This window comes from Lolium perenne, chromosome 4 (assembly GCF_019359855.2).
Source record: "Lolium perenne isolate Kyuss_39 chromosome 4, Kyuss_2.0, whole genome shotgun sequence".
NCBI classification, from domain to species: Eukaryota; Viridiplantae; Streptophyta; class Magnoliopsida; order Poales; family Poaceae; genus Lolium; species Lolium perenne.
This window is the reverse complement of record NC_067247.2, coordinates 51,323,902-51,346,001: the sequence shown is the minus strand read 5'-3', so window position 1 is coordinate 51,346,001 and position 22,100 is coordinate 51,323,902.

Below are 22,100 nucleotides of genomic sequence, written 5' to 3'. Positions count from 1 at the left end.
TGCTGCCCATCTTAATAATTTTGTTGAACTATGTGAAATGCAAAAATATAAAGATGTAGATGGTGATATTATTAAACTAAAATTGTTCCCTTTCTCATTAAGAGGAAGAGCTAAAGATTGGTTGCTATCTCTGCCTAAGAATAGTATCGATTCATGGACTAAATGCAAGGATGCTTTTATTGGTAGATATTATCCCCCTGCTAAAATTATATCTTTGAGGAGTAGCATAATGAATTTTAAACAATTAGATACTGAACATGTTGCTCAAGCTTGGGAAAGAATGAAATCTCTGGTTAAAAATTGCCCAACCCATGGACTGACTACTTGGATGATCATCCAAACCTTCTATGCAGGACTAAATTTTTCTTCACGGAATTTATTGGATTTAGCTGCTGGAGGTACCTTTATGTCCATCACTCTTGGTGAAGCAACAAAGCTTCTTGATAATATGATGATCAACTACTCTGAATGGCACACGGAAAGAGCTCCACAAGGTAAGAAGGTAAATTCGTCGAAGAAACCTCTTCCTTGAGTGATAAGATCGATGCTATTATGTCTATGCTTGTGAATGATAGGACTAATATTGATCCTAATAATGTTCCATTAGCTTCATTGGTTGCACAAGAAGAACATGTTGATGTAAACTTCATTAAAAATAATAATTTCAACAACAATGCTTACCGGAACAATTCTAGTAACAACTATAGGCCGTATCCTTATAATAATGGCAACGGCTATGGTAATTCTTATGGGAATTCTTACAACAATAATAGGAGTTCACCCCCTGGACTTGAAGCCATGCTTAAGGAATTTATTAGTACACAAACTGCTTTTAACAAATCTGTTGAAGAAAAGCTTGGGAAAATTGATATACTTGCTTCTAAAGTCGATAGTCTTGTCAATGATGTTGATCTTTTGAAATCGAAAGTTATGACTAATGAGAATCATCATAATAAAATTACTACTACAGCAAATGCCATTCAAGTTAGAATTAATGAGAATATAAGATTAATGGCTGAACTGCGTGCTAGGTGGGATAGAGAAGAAAATGAAAAACTAGCTAAAGAGAAGAATATAGCTAAAGTTTGGACTATTACCACCACTAGTAATGCTAATGCTACACATGTTGCTGCACCTCCTACTCATACTAATAAAAGAATTGGTGTTAGCAATGTTTCCACCTCGAATGCAAAGCGCTAAAAACTGCACGAAACTGCTAAAAGCTGCTGAAATTGCCTGTGATAAAGCCGCTGAAATTTTTTCCAACATTGGGGATGATGATCCCATTGCTTTAGATTATAATGGTTTGAATTTTGATGATTGCCACATCTCTGAAGTTATAAAGTTCTTGCAAAAACTTGCTAAAAGTCCTAATGCTAGTGCTATAAATTTGGCTTTCACGCATCATATTACAAATGCTCTCATAAAAGCTAGAGAAGAGAAACTAGAGCGTGAAGCCTCTATTCCTAAAAAGTTAGAGGATGGTTGGGAGCCCATCATTAAGATGAAGATTAAAGATTTTGATTGTAATGCTTTATGTGATCTTGGTGCAAGTATCTCTGTTATGCCTAAGAAAATTTATAATATGCTTGACTTGCCACCGCTGAAAAATTGTTATTTGGATGTTAATCTTGCTGATCATTCTACAAAGAAACCTTTGGGTAAAGTTGATAATGTTCGCATTACCATTAACAATAACCTGGTTCCCGTTGATTTTGTTGTCTTGGATATTGAATACAATGCATCTTGCCCCATTATATTGGGAAGACCTTTTCTTCGAACTGTTGGTGCTATCATTGATATGAAGGAAGGTAATATAAAATATCAATTTCCTCTCAAGAAAGGTATGGAACACTTCCCTAGAAAGAGAATGAAGGTACCTTTTGATTCTATTATGAGAACAAATTATGATGTTGACACTTCATCTCTTGATAATACTTGATACACACTTTCGCGCCTAGCTGAAAGGCGTTAAAGAAAAGCGCTTATGGGAGACAACCCATGTTTTTACCTACAGTACTTTGTTTTTATTTTGTGTCTTGGAAGTTGTTTACTACTGTAGCAACCTCTCCTTATCTTAGTTTTGTGTTTTGTTGTGCCAAGTTAAGCCGTTGATAGAAAAGTAAGTACTAGATTTGGATTACTGCACAGTTCCAGATTTCTTTGCTGTCACGAATCTGGGTCCACCTCCCTGTAGGTAACTCAGAAAATTAAGCCAATTTACGTGCATGATCCTCAGATATGTGCGCAACTTTCATTCAATTTGAGCATTTTCATTTGAGCAAGTCTGGTGCCATTTTAAAATTCGTCAATACGAACTGTTCTGTTTTGACAGATTCTGCCTTTTATTTCGCATTGCCTCTTTCGCTAAGTTGGATGAATTTCTTTGATCCACTAATGTCCAGTAGCATTATGCAATGTCCAGAAGTGTTAAGAATGATTGTGTCACCTCTGAATATGTCAATTTATAATGTGCACTAACCCTCTAATGAGTTGTTTCGAGTTTGGTGTGGAGGAAGTTTTCAACGATCAAGAGAGGAGTATGATGCAACATGATCAAGGAGAGTGAAAGCTCTAAGCTTGGGGATGCACCCGGTGGTTCACCCCTGCATATATCAAGAAGACTCAAGCGTCTAAGCTTGGGGATGCCCAAGGCATCCCCTTCTTCATCGACAACATTATCAGGTTCCTCCCCTGAAACTATATTTTTATTCCATCACATCTTATGTGCTTTTTCTTGGAGCGTCGGTTTGTTTTTTGTTTTGTTTGAATAAAATGGATCCTAGCATTCACTTTATGGGAGAGAGACACGCTCCGCTGTAGCATATGGACAAGTATGTCCTTGGTTTCTACTCATAGTATTCATGGCGAAGTTTCTCCTTCGTTAAATTGTTATATGGTTGGAATTGGAAAATGATACATGTAGTAATTGCTATAAATGTCTTGGGTAATGTGATACTTGGCAATTGTTGTGCTCATGATTAAGCTCTTGCATCATATGCTTTGCACCCATTAATGAAGGAATACATAGAGCATGCTAAAATTTGGTTTGCATATTTGGTTTCTCTAAGGTCTAGATAATTTATAGTATTGAGTTTGAACAACAAGGAAGACGGTGTAGAGTCTTATAATGTTTTCAATATGTCTTTTATGTGAGTTTTGCTGCACCGGTTCATCCTTGTGTTTGTTTCAAATAAGCCTTGCTAGCCTAAACCTTGTATCGAGAGGGAATACTTCTCATGCATCCAAAATACTTGAGACAACCACTATGCCCTTTGTGTCCACCATACCTACCTATACTACATGGTATTTTCCGCCATTCCAAAGTAAATTGCTTGAGTGCTACCTTTAAACAATTCAAAATTTATCACCTCTGATTTGTGTCAATGTTTTATAGCTCATGAGGAAGTATGTGGTGTTTATCTTTCAATCTTGTTGGGCAACTTTCACCAATGGACTAGTGGCTTCATCCGCTTATCCAATAATTTTGCAAAAAGAGCTGGCAATGGGATTCCCAGTCCCAAATTAATTAACAAAAATAGACACTCCTCCATGGTATGTGATTGTTGGACGGCACCCGAAGGATTCGGTTAGCCATGGCTTGTGTAAGCAAAGGTTGGGAGGAGTGTCATCATAATAAAACTAAAATAAAAAGGCACTCCTTCATGGTATGAGATTGTTGGCAGGCACCCGAGGATTCGGTTAGCCATGGTTTGTGAAAGAAAGGTTGGAAGGAGTGCCACCCAAAATAAAATAAAATGGGAGCCGCTCTTTGAAGGTTTGTCTGGCAAGGGGGTTAGAGTACCCGCTACCATTCGTTGACAACAACATACACCTCTCAAAACTTTATTTTTATGCTCTCTTTATGTTTTCAAAATCAAAGCTCTAGCACAAATATAGCAATCGATGCTTTTCCTCTATGGAGGACCATTCTTTTACTTTCAATGTTGAGTCAGGTCACCTATTTCTCTCCACCTCAAGAAGCAAACACTTGTGTGAACTATGCATTGATTCCTACATACTTGCTTATTGCACTTATTATATTACTCTATGTTGACAATATCCATGAGATATACATGTTACAAGTTGAAAGCAACCGCTGAAACTTAATCTTCTTTTGTGTTGCTTCAATACCTTTACTTTGAATTATTGCTTTATGAGTTAACTCTTATGCAAGACTTATTGATGCTTGTCTTGAAGTGCTATTCATGAAAAGTCTTTGCTATATGATTCACTTGTTTACTCATGTCATATACATTGTTTTGATCGCTGCATTCACTACATATGCTTTACAAATAGTATGATCAAGATTATGATGGCATGTCACTCCAGAAATTATCTCGTGTTATCGTTTTACCTCGCTCGGGACGAGCAGAACTAAGCTTGGGGATGCTGATACGTCTCCGACGTATCGATAATTTCTTATGTTCCATGCCACATTATTGATGTTATCTACATGTTTTATGCACACTTTATGTCATATTCGTGCATTTTCTCGAACTAACCTATTAACAAGATGCCGAAGTGCCGATTCTTTGTTTTTACTGCTGTTTTTGGTTTCAGAAATCCTAGTAAGGAAATATTCTCGGAATTGGACGAAATCAAAGCCCAGGGGCCTATTTTCTCACGAAGCTTCCAAAAGTCCGAAGGAGAGACGAAGAGGGGCCACGGAGGGGCCACACTATAGGCGGCGCGGCCCCCTTGGCCGCGCGGCCCCGTGGTGTGGGGCCCCGTGCCGCCTCTTGACCTGCCCTTTCGCCTATAAAAAGTCTCCGTGACGAAACCCCGCACCGAGAACCACGATACGGAAAACCTTCCGCAGACGCCGCCGCCGCCGATCCCATCTCGGGGATCCAGAGATCGCCTCCGGCACCTGCCGGAGAGGGGAATCATCTCCCGGAGGACTCTACGCCGCCATGGTCGCCTCCGGTGTGATGTGTGAGTAGTCTACCCCTGGACTATGGGTCCATAGCAGTAGCTAGATGGTTGTCTTCTCCCCATTGTGCTATCATTGTCGGATCTTGTGAGCTGCCTAACATGATCAAGATCATCTATCTGTAATTCTATATGTTGCGTTTGTTGGGATCCGATGAATAGAGAATACTTGTTATGTTGATTATCAAAGCTATGCTTATGTGTTGTTTATGATCTTGCATGCTCTCCGTTATTAGTAGATGCTCTGGCCAAGTTGATGCTAGTAACTCCAAGAGGGAGTATTTATGCTCGATAGTGGGTTCATGCCTCTGTGAATCTGGAGGAGTGACAAGAACCACTAAGGTTATGGATGTGCTGTTGCCACTAGGGATAAAACATTAGTGCTATGTTCAAGGATGTAGTCACTAGTTACATTACGCGCAATACTTAATGCAATTGTCTGTTGTTAGCAACTTAATACTGGAGGGGGTTCGGATGATACCCTGAAGGTGGACTTTTTAGGCATAGATGCAGTTGGATGGCGGTCTATGTACTTTGTCGTAATGCCCAATTAAATCTCACTATACTCATCATGATATGTATGTGCATGGTCATGCTCTCTTTATTTGTCAATTGCCCAACTGTAATTTGTTCACCCAACATGTCGTTTCGTCTTATGGGAGCGACACCTCTAGTGAACTGTGGACCCCGGTGCTATTCTCTTTACCGAAATACAATCTCTTTGCAATACTTGTTCTCTTGTTTTCTGCAAACAATCATCTTCCACACAATACGGTTAATCCTTTGTTACAGCAAGCCGGTGAGATTGACAACCTCACTGTTTCGTTGGGGCAAAGTACTTTGGTTGTGTTGTGCAGGTTCCACGTTGGCGCCGGAATCTCTGGTGTTGCGCCGCACTACATCCCGCCGCCATCAACCTTCAACGTGCTTCTTGGCTCCTCCTGGTTCGATAAACCTTGGTTTCTTTCTGAGGGAAAACTTGCTGCTGTGCGCATCATACCTTCCTCTTGGGGTTGCCCAACGAACGTGTGAAATACACGCCATCACGAGCTAGCGGGCGTGTCGTTGCGTCGACGAGCGGCGTCGATGCGGTGGCTGGTCGCGCTGTCGATCTCCAGCAAGAGGAAGACGAAGATCATCCTCTTCGATCTTATCCCCACGAAGGGGTACGATGGGCTGGGCCAAGCTGGCTTCTGCGCAAGGTGGCGTGGTGATGGGCTGTGCTGTTGGGCTCGGCTGCGGGGCTGCTCGGCATGCTGCGGTCCACCAGGTAAGTTTCCCTCCATTTTTCTCTTTTAAATTTCTGTTTTGAATTATTCTGGTTTCTAGTTTATTATTTGAATTCAATTCTGACTTCTATTTTGTTCTGCAGGTTTTCCAATTTTTGATTCTCAATAGAATTTATAGAAATACATATTGCATAATTGTTTGGTTCAAACAAATGTTTAATCTTTGATTAAATTTGTGTTGTTGTGAGGTTTAATTATCATAGAAATAGGTTTAGATTTTTATCTCAATACCGTTTTCATTTGGGAACTACAGCTATTTAAGTGATTGAAATATATGCATGAGGAACAGGTTATTAGGTTTAGCTAGTGTGCTTAACAATAGTGAGGTTCACATATATTTTAATTATGGCTAGACTTTAGAATAAGTGGCAATGAGAATGGGATGGATGCATGATTTTATGTAGAGGATTATTTCCAAGGGTTTAAGACAATGGTTGGCTTAACTCTATGTTAAATAATCTTGCTTAGCAACTCTTGCTTGCATTATTTAAAATGAATCCTAAACTCATCATAGTTAATTCTCTTGTTGAGGTGATGCTATTTTATAAAATACTATTCATTTGGTTCACTTAGGCAAAGTATTTGGTTAACAAAGTAGAATAGGGTATTGGTTTCATTCTACTCACCAAATGGCATTTAGTCCTTAGGTATATATGGCTTGGTTGATACTTGGGATCTGTGATACACAAGTTAGGACAATATTTTATGTAGATTGGTTCCATATGAGAAGGTTTATGGTTTTGGAAATACTTCACTATTTGAAGTATGAAATAGGCATGAGGTATGGCAGGGTTATATTTATAATCCAAAGTGATGCTTGGGTTGGAATTCGAATATAGCCTAGGGTTTAAGTAGTGATTGCCAATGTGATACACAACTAGGATTATGATATGGTATAAGCTTTGATCATGTTTTAGTGGCTAGGGTTATCCTCCTCACTTAATTAGGACTCCTGCATAAAGGCAATGCTAGGTTTGTCTCTAATGTTTGGATAAACAAGGTTTAGGTTTAATGCCCTAACTCCTCCATACAAGGCATGAGGATTGGTTTGGGGTTAACTACTAGTGATATACTTATTATTTTATGTGATAGATGAGATCTATACCTCACATGTATTGGTTTAACTTATCATCTCAATTTATAAAGTAAGATCATGCATTAGACATGATCAACTAATCCCTCATTAGTCTCTCTTCTTTAATACTTCTCTCAACACACTCACTTATATTCTTAGGGTTTGTGATCATCACCCAATTTGTAATGATCAAAGTATTGGCCTCATAATAATTCATTGGTGAATTATGGTTCTCTTTCCAAGATCAAATATAAGTCCATATACTTGAGTATACCTCTTTAGGTTGAGCTCTTCTGAATAGGTAGGGTTTCTCTAGGGTTTAGGATCAGTACCAAGTTGTAATGATCACAACACTTGCCTCTCTATAACTACTAGAAGAATAGGTTCTTGCTTACCATCAAGTATTAGCTAGGTCAAGTAGGGTTTAATACTTGACTTATATTTCTTGTATCATTGGTTGGTATCAGCAATTACCTCACTTGGATAAGGTTGTAAATAGTAAGCTAGGTTCTATTGAATACCTAATATAAGCATATGAATGGTACTCTCCTTTCTCTAAGGTTTAATGGTAGGATTGGAAAACAAGGTTGGAATGGTCAAGGGTTAATGAGGAATGAATATGAATGTCCTTGACTTGGTTCAGGTATTGTAGTTGAACAGAGATACCATGTGACTCATGGTAGGAACATTTATTTAGTAGAAGACATGTATAAGATAAGTAAAGAATAGTTTCTTAATTAATTGTGTTCTATGATTTAGGATTGAATAATTATTCATGTGTTGTTGTAAGAAATGTCATGCTGAGATCTTTTATGAGATCTTGTAGTTGACCCTTACTTAAGGTATTGTTTGTTGTCAAACTAATTCCATTTGATCTAGCCCATAGATCAAATCATCTCTACCCAAAACAAGGTTTTAGCAAAGATCACAGTGAAGTTTATAGCGCTTGACTTGATGATCTACTTCAATTCCAGCAAGTCAAGTGAAACTTCAGTTACTGTGGTAAGTTTTATTTGAAGCGCGAAAATTCCCCGGATTTTCTATGCATGAATGCAATGCACACTTTGGTGTTCTCTCATTTTATTGCCTCTAAACCTGGGATATTACAGCCTCTCCCCCTTAAACTGAACTTTGTCCCGAAGTTCGAACGCTCTCATGTTTCGGAATGTTGAAATGTCTTGAACAGATCGCCATCCTTTCAAACTCCCTAGTGATCTCATTAGATGTAATTGAATATATCCCTTGTCCAGATCCTTCCTAGAGTCTTCTGATGTCTGGCACTGATACTTTCTTCTATTCTATGATTTCTTCCAACACTCTAAGCTTATAGGCTTACTATCCAAAGATTCTTGGATTAAGACATCTTATTGCGTTAATGGACTTTACTAATGGTTGTGGTGACATCTTCCTATTTGGGTACTCAAAGCTTGGTTCTACCAGCTGCGGTAATCCAACTGCGGTGTAATAGGGCACTACGATTTACCAGCTGCGATACTCAAACCCTAATTCTAAAGGATTTGTTTAAAGTAAGGTACTGTTGTCCCTTAGGTACTGTTGTCCCTTACTACCATAATGAAAGTAATGGTACTTCGTAAGGTATTTACAATAGGCATGGTCCTGGTGGTTTATTCCTACGAATGGATTAGACTCATTTAGTCCATCCAATCATGGCTTCTAGTTTATGCTAGTTATCTTCCTTTTGGTTTCTTTAGGTTCCATGAAAGGAATCTTTCAAATAATCATTAGTTTTTGGTTTCGTCAAACCCTTCGGTCTTTGAGCTTCTTAAGCTTTGATTGTCCTTCGACATCTTCTTCATCCAACTTCATTATCTTAGACTTACTTGAGGTCTGTTACTTCTGAGTAATTATAACTTACCCACTCAAGTTAGGATCTAACTCTTACTTCTTCGAGATATGAACCTCGGCTTCTGGTCTGACAACCTCTTGAGAGTACTTTTATATGGGTACTTCCCATCAACCTTATAAAAATAAGATCGGACTTCCTTTCAGTTCAGACCTTTTTCTTCATCTATCATACTACAAACAATATCTTAATACTTCTCCTTCAGCCTTCCTCTCCCCCTTGGAGTTTACTAATGATCTTCCAACTTCCTTTCTTCTAATCATTAAACTCCAAGGTTAGAAGATTAGTCTTGGTCTAGCTTATAGTTTGTACTTTTCTAGAGTCTCATGAAGAATTCTTTGCGGTGTATCCACACAGTTGTGAGTATCCGATGCGAATCCTCTGACTAAATATTTACCAACTACGAGATACCAGCTGTGAAATACTAGCTACGGAATCCCCCTTTCTTTTAGGGTAAAGACATGTTCAGGCTGTGGGCTATCTGGTACCAGCTGCAGACTACCTAGTACCAGATGTGGCTTATTGGATACCAGTTGTGGCTATGTTATGGTTCTAGTCAATATCTACTTACCAGCTGTGGCTACTTTTATAGTTTTAGATAAGATATCCCTCACTTCACATTCTTTCTCTTCATGGTTATCCTATCTCAGCTGCGGTCTTATGATACCAGCTGCGACTTCACTTGTCTATTTTCCTTCTTCCAGGGTTTGTTTTGCAAGAAAACCACTTGTTTACACTTATGAAAATAGTATTATAAGTGACTTCACTTGCATTCCCTTCTTCCAGAATGAATACAACTCTACTTCTACTACTCCATATTCACTATTTTTCTCACTTCCATGATACTTCCATGTTGAAGTACCCCTTAATTAAGGATAAAAGTGAGTTTGATTGGTCCTTCATTCAGAGTATTGTGGTTACTCCCCACAACTTTAATTCCTTCTTCTAGTGAACCTTCATCTTGTCTTCAAAATCTTCAGAATTCATCACTTCCTCACACGAATACCTTTACCCTCTAGACCTATAAAATCAAGTAAGAGCTTGATATTGCAATATGCATTTGCATATCAAAGTCAAATTTCATGTATGGATCTAGTCAAACAATGAAAATCCAATAAAATTCAAGAAGATTCAGCTTTGTGTTTATAATACACATCCTTATATGCCTGAATATAATAGTTGGGTAAGACATCCCTAAACATCAGGATCGGATGTGTAGTATATAACACCACATAAGATAGGTTTAGGTTGTGATACTTAGCACGAATACGTGAATTTCTACTATTTGTCTCAACATTTATCTTAATTGCACATTTGCAATGAGACAAACTTGAAACAAAATGGCCTGGGATAGTTGAAGTTAACCTAGTTTTCTTTGGAAGTACTAACAAAATAGTATACCATATATATGTGCTATTGATGACTACTTCCTATAATACAATTAGTTCCAACATGTCTACTCTAAACACATGATTGTTTAGAATATACCACCTATAACTCAAGGATTTCTCTATGTGATATGCTCTAAATAAGCCTTCTTTAAATTAAGGACTATGGTTCTAACATACTTGGTACAGTTATTAGGATTTTAAGGCCTAAGCTCTCAAACTATTCCTTAAATCCTACTCCTTATCATCCTTTTGTTATCGTACTTATGATGGTCTACTCCATCACATCATGACTCTCAAGTGAATCATAGATGATTACCAACTCTACCATGAAAAGTAGACTTATATGACTCCTATCACTCTTCCTTACCTCCTATGATTGACTTATCATAGGTATATACTACCACATATTGCTTATCTACATTACTTAACATCAGTCATTTGACATTTTAAATGACTCTTACTTAACCATACTTGTATTGGTATACTTCTTCCAATAGGATATCTTCCTTGTGGTTGTTGATAACCCACAAGTATAGGGGATCGCAGCAGTCTTCGCGGGTAGTAAAACCCAATTTATTGATTCGACACAAGGGGAGACAAAGAATACTTGAAAGCCTTAACAGCGGAGTTGTCAATTCAGCTGCACCTGGAAACAGACTTGCTCGCAAGAGTTTATCAAGAGGCAGCTTTATAGCGATGTGATAGTGAAATAACAAAGAAGATAGTAACAAAGACAGCAGTAGTGATTTTAGTAAACAACAGGATTAAAATACTGTAGGCACAGGGACGAATAACGGGCGTTGCATGGATGAGAGAAACTCATGTAACAATCAAAGCAGGGCATTTGCAGATAATAATAAAACGGTGTCCAAGTACAAAGCAATCAATAGGCATGTGTTCCATATATAGTCGTACGTGCTCGCAATGAGAAACTTGCACAACATCTTTTGTCCTACCAGCCGGTGGCAGCCGGGCCTCTAGGGAATCTACTGGATATTAAGGTACTCCTTTTAATAGAGTACCGGAGCAAAGCATTAACACTCCGTGAACACATGTGATCCTCACATCACTACCACCCCCTCCGGTTGTCCCGATTTCTGTCACTTCGGGGCCTTTGGTTACGGACAGCGACATGTGTATACAACTTGCAGGTAAGATCATAAAACAATGAATATCATGATGAAACAATAACATGTTCAGATCTGAGATCATGGCACTCGGGCCCTAGTGACAAGCATTAAGCATAACAAGTTGCAACAATATCATCAAAGTACCAATTACGGACACTAGGCACTATGCCCTAACAATCTTATGCTATTACATGACCAATCTCATCCAATCCCTACCATCCCCTTCAGCCTACAGCGGGGGAATTACTCACACATGGATGGGGGAAACATGGCTGGTCGATGGAGAGGCGTCGGTGATGATGATGGCGATGATCTCCTCTAATTCCCCGTCCCGGCAGAGTGCCAGAACGGAGTTTCTGGTCCCCGAGACGGAGTTTCGCGATGTGGCGGCGTACTGGAGGGTTTCTGGCGACTTCGACTTCTTCCTCGCGATTTTTAGATCGAACCCCTTAAGTAGTCCAGAGGGGGGCGTCGGAGGCCAGCCGAGGGGGCCAAACACTAGGGCGGCGCGCCCCCCCTGGGCCGCGCCGGCCTGGCGTGTGGGGCCCTCGGGCCTCCACCTGGCTTGCCCTTCTGGCTCCCTGAGTATTCTTGTAAAATAGGCCCATTGATATAAATTCCGAGGATTTTCCTGAAAGTTGAATTTCTGCACAAAAACAAGACACCAGAGCAATTCTGCTGAAAACAGCGTTAGTCCCCGTTAGTTGTATCCAAAACACACAAATTAGAGGCAAAACAATAGCAAAAGTGTTCGGGAAAGTAGATACGTTTTGGACGTATCAACTCCCCCCAAGCTTAGCTTATTGCTTGTCCTCAAGCAATTCAGTTAACAACTGAGTGCGATAAAAGAACTTTCACGAACACATTTGCTCATATGATGTAAATATTCTCATGATATGGCTAACACTTAGGCAATTCATAATAAGGTACATGCAAATAAGATCATCTAACAACTATGTCAATCATGGAAAGGTACCAACAATTAATAATATGCATCATGAATCATGTCTATAAGCAGGATTGCAATGTTCATAAAAGAGTATGATAAAGTGGTATCTCGCTTGCCCATATTTGATCAGCAAAACATAAATGCCCAGGCACCTCTGAAGTTCATAGAAAGACTAGAAATAGTGACTGTCAAAGATAAAAGCATCAAAGTTATACCGCAATCAATCATATTTTGGGACAAGAATATTATACTAAGTATGACAGTTGTGCTCTCAAGATAGTGCTCAAAGAAAGGATGGAGACACAACATAAAAGTAAAAGATTGACCCTTCGCAGAGGGAAGCAGGGATTAACATGCGCTAGAGCTTTTCATTTTTTAAACAGGAATAAAATTATTTTGAGAGGTGTTTGTTGTTGTCAACGAATGGTAATGGGTACACCAACTACCTCGCCAACCGGACTGTCAAGAGCGGCTCCCATGAAGGACGTTATCTCTACCGGCAAGGTAGATCATCCCTCTTCTCTTTTGTTTACACACGTATTTTAGTTTTATTATGAGTGACACTCCCCCCAACCTTTGCTTACACAAGCCATGGCTAACCGAATCCTCGGGTGTTCCATCAATCACATACCATGGAGGAGTGTCTATTTGCAAAATTAAGTTGTTTACTGATGAATCAGAGCAAAACATGTGAAGAGAATTATTAATGAAGTTTGATTAATCGGGGCTGGGAACCCCATTGCCAGCTCTTTTTGCAAAATTATTGGATAAGCGGATGTGCCACTAGTCCATAATGAAAGTCCGTCAAGAGTAAATGACAAGGTTGAAAGTTAAACACCACATACTTCCTCATGAGCTATGAAACATTAACACAAATTGAGAAGCATTTTGAAGGTTTAAAGGTAGCGCATGAGAATTTACTTGGAATGGTTTGAAATGCCATGCATAGGTATTTATGGTGGACACTTTGGAACAACTTGGTTTTCAGGTGTTTGGAAGCACGAGCAGCGTTCCCGCTCAGTACAAGTGAAGGCTAGCAATAGACTGGGGAGCGACAAATCAAGAGAGCAGTCACTGTCATAATTATGCTTACGGCAAAATAAATTAACGGAGGCATAAAAGTGATACAAGAACTCTGAAGCAATGTAAATCATCGAGGCTTAATTGACTTTTGTTCAGTCATATGCATGCGTGAGCATGTGCCAAGTCGATACAAATGAATTATTCAGAGGAGGATACCACAATGTCATACCTACTTATGAATAAAACAATGCAAGCAAACATCCATGACATGCTACTCATATTAATAAATTGGAGCTAAACATGAGAGATCATGAACTACTAGACTTTCTTAAATGACATATACCTCACATGAACCAACTAAGCATGCTCACATGGATGAGTATATGTACAAAAATGAAAACAAATAGAGTTCATACCAGCCTCTTACCACAGTCGAATTGTCGTAGATCGTCATTATTGCCTTTCACTTGTGTAGCTTGGATAATATGAAATGAAAACCACGCTCCAGCCACCGAAGACCATTGAACTCATAGTGAACTTTACAAACCAAAGAAGAACAGCAAATATTTTTGGTGTTTTCGAATTGGAAACAAGAACAAAAGGAAACAAACAAACAAAGCAAATTCTTTTTGGATTTTCTTATAGCAAACCAACGATAGCAAATAAAGCAAAATAAAAGGCAAGAAACCAAAATAAACAAATGGTGAAAATAAACAACAGAAATATTTTTGGTCTTTTTGTGTTTTAGGAAGGAAACAAAGCAAAAACAAGAAAATGGAAACTAGAAGAGTCACATAAACACAAAGCAGCAGAAATTCGTCAAACTTGATAGCAGTATAGTACTCGATTTTTAAGAAATTCTTCCACTGCTCAAATCGAAAAGTGTTCAACTAATGAAAGTTAGATAACAACCTGGGGAACATGCACAAAAATTGGCTTCGCAAAATACAGTCCTGGCTATTTTTGGGAATTTTTTCGGTAACAGTCCAGAATCTGTTTTTAGGCAGCACTTCCCCAAATATCATCTCCCTCTCATTAGAAAACCACTCAAAGAAACTAAACAAGTATATACAAGTATCCAACAACCATAATATGCAAAGAATGAGTGATGCCGGTATATCTCCCCCCAAGCTTAGGCTTTTGGCCTAAGTGGAGTTCAACCCCAGCGAGGGTCGCTGTTCCTCGCCGGTGGATCATACATGGCGTAGTCATAGTAAGGTCCCTGTGCAGAAGAAAAGCGTGGAGGCTCCACATGTCCAAAATGTTGATGCGAAGAACTTGCTGCATCGGATGACGAGTCGAGGTGTTCCTCGGCCTCCTCCGTGTTATCTCATGCATGATGGCCTCCTCCCTCTATGTGTGCATTCAGTGCACCTCCTGTGACTGACCAATCCTCCCTGGAATCAAGGTTAAATAAAACAGGCGCAGGCAATCTTACTAGTTTTTCAGTTTTCTTAGTTGTTCTCCAAATCTTCTTGTAAAATGTTATCTTGTAAGACAGGTTACTCAAGTTAGATGAATCAGAAACAAATTCATGTTTAATCATGGAGACTATGTCAAGTTTTTATATGGAAAGTTGAATATCAAGATGGTGAGGTTCTACACCATGCAAAGCTAGTAAACGAGAGGCGATGATACCTCCATAGATTCCGCCCTTCTCACGGTTAGTAGCAAGTCTATAAGCTATCAACGCACCCAAATTATAGGCCTTACTACCTTGCAGTGCAGCAGCTAGAAAAGCTAAATCCTGGATAGATAGTTTACTACCATTCTTTCTAGCAAGAACGCATTTAGTAATGAAATAAGCAAAGTAGCGGATAGCTGGGAGTTGAATGCTAGTGATTTTACCACCATCCTCTGAGAAACTCCTTCCATGAAAAATCATCTCGAAGAGGCTTAAGAGCTCTCGCGGCGATCCCCTTATCTTCTCGCATGATCCCCATTGCGGTACTCTAATTGGTGTACAAAAATCATTGAATGGAAGTTGACAGTTTTATTATAAATCTTGTACTGAACCATGGGTTAGATTGCGACCAACTGAACTTAAAATCCTGCACAACAGACATAGTCAACTTTGCATATTGGCATGGTTCTCCGTCAACAAAGTCATTCAACCCTGCACGAGAAATTAGATTCTGAACATCTCCCAAGATTCCTGCACTTCTCATGAAATCTGTGCACGGGTAGTAAGAGGGGTATACTCCCTCTTCGCGGTTCACTCTCATGACTTGTTGCACCTCCAATTCTTGTTGGTTTAGCTGATGTCTATTCCACTCCATTTTCTGAAATTTTCAACAATCATTATAAAATTTGATTTGGTGAAATATAATTGAGGGGAACTACTATAGGAACTTGCTAGAGTACTAATCATGCATCAAAACTAGTTTCTACAACTTAGGACAAGCATGCAAACTCACTAAACATGTTACCTACAGCAGCAAAATATTCAAAATATACTCAACCAAACAAAATTCTACTTGGATAATCGGAGGAGTCACATACCGGAGAGCAAATGTGCCAAATTTCAGACAGAAATCTGGGCTGAGCAAAGAGATCGAGAAATCCTGAGCTCTTGAGCAAAAACATGAGTGAGAGAAAGCTGGTGCTGATTTTTCGGGAGAGAGAAGAGTGTGGGAGGAAGAGATGCTGAAGTGGGGCAAAGGGGGACCCACACACCAGGGTGGCGCGCCCCCTTCCAGGCCGCGCCGGCCTGTGGGGTGCCACCCTGGGGTGCCCCACTGATCATCCCCAGGTGCTCCCGGGTGCATTTTTGAAAAATAGGACCAACAGTATAATTTTTGTGAATTTTTGAAAACTTTGAAAAATGCACATTTCTGGGTATTAAGTTTATTATTACTGGCCAGGAAATTTTTTGAAATCTCTAATTAGCTAAGGAACTTTGCAAAACAAAAGTGCTACAGCAAGTAGAACAAGTGGAGGGAGAAAGAGATGTTGTTTACCTCCTCTATGCATATAAAAAGTATTAGTTAACAAGGTTGATCAAGTCTTGCCACCAAATAAATTTTACATAGCATAAAGAGAAATAAACCTCAAATCAATCATGTTACCTTGAATTGTATTGATATGGATCCAATCATAAGGCTTTGATATCCTTCTTTAGGCCCATATATAGGATAATCGATAGTTCCAACTTTGATAGTTCTCACATTAAAAATAGTATTAACTCCACATACTTTATCAATCCTCTTGGGGAAATAGATGGTATGCTCCTTATCATCAACATTGAAAGTAACCTTTCCTTTATTGCAATCAATAACAGCCCCTGCGGTGTTAAGAAAAGGTCTCCCAAGAATAATATACATATTATCATCTTCAGGCATTTCCAACACAACAAAATCAGTTAATATCAAGCAGTTATTAGTAACTTGAACAGGAACATCCTCACATATACCAACAGGAATAACAGTAGATTTATCAGCCATTTGCAAAGATATATCAGTAGGTATCAACTTATCTAAATAAAGTCTCTTATAAAGAGAAAAATGCATAACACTAATGATACGTCTCCGACGTATCGATAATTTCTTATGTTCCATGCCACATTATTGATGTTATCTACATGTTTTATGCACACTTTATGTCATATTCGTGCATTTTCTGGAACTAACCTATTAACAAGATGCCGAAGTGCCGATTCTTTGTTTTCTGCTGTTTTTGGTTTCAGAAATCCTAGTAAGGAAATATTCTCGGAATTGGACGAAATCAAAGCCCAGGGGCCTATTTTCTCACGAAGCTTCCAGAAGTCCGAAGGAGAGACGAAGAGGGGCCACGGAGGGGCCACACTATAGGGCGGCGCGGCCCCCCCTTGGCCGCGCGGCCCTGTGGTGTGGGGCCCCCGTGCCGCCTCTTGACCTGCCCTTTCGCCTATAAAAAGTCTCCGTGACGAAAACCCCAGTACCGAGAACCACGATACGGAAAACCTTCCAGAGACGCCGCCGCCGCCGATCCCATCTCGGGGGATCCAGGAGATCGCCTCCGGCACCCTGCCGGAGAGGGGAATCATCTCCCGGAGGACTCTACGCCGCCATGGTCGCCTCCGGTGTGATGTGTGAGTAGTCTACTGATACGTCCAATTTGCATCACTATTTTATATCATAATTTGCTGTTATTCATTGATATATTTCATATTGGGACACATTACTTATGTTATTTCATCTATTTTGCATGTTTCATCGTTATTGGAGGATCAAACACCGGAGCCAGGATTCTGCTGGAAAAAGCACCGTCAGAACGCAATATTTCGGAAGATCAACTCTGGAAGGAAATTATACCAAAAATCCTATTTTTCAAGATGACGAAGGAAGCCAGAAGGAGGAGCCAGGAGCAGCCAGGGTGGGCCCACACCCTAGGGCGGCGCGGCCCAGGCCCTGGCCGCGCCGGCCTGTGGTGTGGAGGGCCCACGACCCCTTTCGCCTCCTTTTCTTTGCCAAACCCTTCGTCCCGAAGACCTAAGCCACAGAGGGTACCTCGCGAAGAGTTACAGCCGCCTCTGCGGGGCGGAGAACACCAGAGAGAAAAGAGCTCTCCGGCGGGCAGGAATCCGCCGGGGAAATTCCCTCCGGGAGGGGGAAATCGACGCCATCGTCACCGTCATCGAGCTGGACATCATCGCCATCACCATCATCATCATCTCCACCATCATCACCGCCGTCATCACCGCTGGACACCATCACCGCCATAGCAATTTGGGTTTGATCTTGATTGTTTGATAGGGGAAACTCTCCCGGTATCGATTTCTACTTGTTGTTGATGCTATTGAGTGAAACCATTGAACCAAGTTTATGTTCAGATTGTTATTCATCATCATATCACCTCTGATCATGTTCCGTATGATGTCTCGTGAGTAGTTCGTTTAGTTCTTGAGGACATGGGTGAAGTCTAAATGTTAGTAGTGAACTATGGATGAGTAATATTCAATGGTGTGATATTTAAGTTGTGGTGTTATTCTTCTAGTGGTGTCATGTGAACGTCGACTACATGACACTTCACCATTTATGGGCCTAGGGGAATGCATCTTGTATTCGTTTGCCAATTGCGGGGTTGCCGGAGTGACAGAAACCTAAACCCCCGTTGGTATATCGATGCGGAGGAGGGATCGCAGGATCTCAGAGTTTAAGGCTGTGGTTAGATTTATTTCTTAATTACTTTCTTGTAGTTGCGGATGCTTGCAAGGGGTATAATCACAAGTATGTATTAGTCCTAGGAAGGGCGGTACATTAGCATAGGTTCACCCACACAACACTTATCACAACAATGAAGATTATTTAGCCGTATGTAGCGAAAGCACTAGACTAAAATCCCATGTGTCCTCGAGAACGTTTGGTCATTATAAGTAAACAAACCGGCTTGTCCTTTGTGCTAAAAAGGATTGGGCCACTCGCTGCAATTATTACTCTCGCACTTTACATACTCGTACTTTATTCAACTGTTACATCAAACCCCCCTGAATACTTGTCTGTGAGCATTTACAGTGAATCCTTCATCGAAACTGCTTGTCAACACCTTCTGCTCCTCGTTGGGATCGACATTCTTACTTATCGAAGATACTACGATACATCCCCTATACTTGTGGGTCATCAAGACTATTTTCTGGCGCCGTTGCCGGGGAGTGAAGCGCTATTGGTAAGTGGAATTGGTAAGGAAAACCTTCTTGTTGTGCTGATTTTATTTCGCCTCGCTGCTATAAGTCATTATGGAGAGATCTTCTCTTCAATTTCTATTTGGGAAATCTACTACTACTGCAACGGTAGTGGATGAAGCGCCAGGTGAGGAAGTAATACCATATAAAATACCTATGAAAATTATTGAACGTGTTATGGATAACCGCTATGAAGGGGATGGAACTGTCCACCCTGGAGATCATTTATTGTTCTTACATGAATTATGCGGTTTATTCAAGTGTGCAGGTATTGCTATGGATGAAGTGAGGAAGAAACTATTCTCTTTATCGCTGTCTGGTAAAGCGGCGCATTGGTATAAATTATTGGATAATGGGGATTCTCTTGAATGGAATGATATTGTGCCCCGGTTTTATTCTAAGTTCTATCCTCCAAGTGAAATTCATAAGGATCGGAATCGCATATATAATTTTTGGCCTCATGATGGAGAGAGTATTGCCCAAGCTTGGGGGAGATTGAAGTCTTTAATGCTCAAATGCCCCATTCATGAGCTTCCCGGTAATGTTATTATTGATAATTTCTATGCAAGACTTTCTTTTCAAGACAAGACCTTGCTGGATACTTCTTGTTCTGGATCATTTACACGCAACAAAGAAGAGTTTAAAAGGGACCTTCTTGATCGAATCCAAGAAAATACTGAAGGATGGGAGAACGACAAAGATCGAGAATCAGGTATAATTTATGATTATAAATGCATTGAAGCTTTTATGGATACTGATAAATTTCGTAATATGAGTGCTACATATGGTCTTTATTCTAAAGTTTATGAAAATCATATTAAAGCTTTTGACAATCATTATGAATTGCCAAATAAGAACTTTGATAAGTATCATGAACCATAAAAAGATAAAATTGATTCATCTATTAATAAATGTGTTGTAGTTGAAACTGCTTGATCATGTTATTCCTGAGGTTTATATTGAAAAACTCCTTTCCCTGCTAAAATGAGGGAGTACTCTGTTATAAATAGTGCGGTTCATAAAAGTGAAAAGAAACCTGTAGAACCTGAAGAACAAATAAAAGTTGAACCTCTTTGTTGCAATAGTTAAAGATCTTGTGACTGAAAATGTGGAGGATGGTCATATTATTTTCTCGTGAAGATGCTTCTAATATTGTTTCACATCCTAATAAACCCAAACAAGCTAGTGTTCCTATGCTATCTGTTAGAATTGGTGATCATTGCTATTATGGATTATGTGATATTGGTGCAAGTGTTGGTGCTATTCCGTATGAGCTTTACACGGAGATTATGCACGAAATTGATTCTTGTGAACTTGAAGATATTGATGTGGTTATTCAGCTGGCTAATAGAGAAACTATTTCTCCAATTGGTATTGTTCGAGATGTGGAAGTTTTATGCGGTAAGATTAAATATCCTGCTGACTTTTTGGTACTTGGTTCTGCTGCTAGTGATTATTGTCCTATTATCTTTGGTAGACCTTTTCTAAATACTTGTGGAGCTATTATAGATTGCAAGAAAGAGAAAATTTTGACTAAATTTGCTGGTGAATCTTATGAGTTTAACTTCTCTAAATTTACTAAAACTCCTTATAAAGCTGATTTGCCTAGTAATGATATTAAAATGGAGCAATGTGCATCTATTGTTCTTGTTCCTAATAATCCTTTGCAGCAACATTTGGAGGATAGCGAGAGCGAAATTTTTAGGAAAGAAAGAGATGAGCTTGAGGAAATTTTTCTTCGCCAACCTATTCTCAAGCATGATTTACCGGTGGAAGATTTGGGTACAACACCGCCACCAAAGGAAGATCCTGTTTTTGATTTAAAACCTTTACCTGATAATCTTAAATATGCTCATATTGATGATAAGAAAATATATCCTGTTATTATTAGTTCTAAGCTTTCAGAGATTGAGGAAGAAAGGTTATTGGAAATATTGAAGAAGCATCGAGGCGCTATTGGCTACACTCTTGATGATTTGAAGGGGATTTCTCCTTCTATTTGCCAACATGCTATTAATATGGAAGATGATGCAAAGCCTGTTGTTGAACCTCAGCGTCGTCTAATTCCAAAGATGAAAGAAGTGGTAAGGAATGAGGTACTACGACTCCTTGAAGGTGGTATTATATATCCTATTGCTGATAGTAGATGGGTTAGTCCTGTGCACTGTGTTCCCAAGAAAGGAGGTATGACTGTTGTGCCTAATGATAATGATGAGCTCATTCCTCAAAGTGTAGTTGTAGGGTATAGAATGTGCATTGATTTTTGAAAAGTTAATAAAGTTACTAAAAAAGATCATTACCCTTTACCCTTTATTGATCAAATGCTAGAAAGATTATCTAAAAATACTCATTTTTGCTTTCTTGATGGTTATTCTGGGTTTTCACAAATTGCTGTTAAAGCTAAAGATCAAGAGAAAACCACTTTTACCTGTCCCTATGGAACTTATGCTTATAGACGCATGCCTTTTGGTTTATGTAATGCTCCTGCTACTTTTCAAAGATGCATGTCTGCTATTTTTCATGGTTTTTGTGAAAGTATTGTAGAGGTATTCATGGATGATTTTTTCGTCTATGGGAATTCTTTTGATAGCTGCTTGCGAAACCTTGATAAAGTTTTGCAGAGATGTGAAGAAACTAACCTTGTTCTTAATTGGGAGAAATGCCACTTTATGGTTAATGAAGGAATTGTATTGGGACATAAAATTTACGAGAGAGGTATTGAAGTTGATAGAGCTAAAGTTGAAGCAATCGAGAAGATGCCTTATCCGAGGGATGTTAAAGGTAT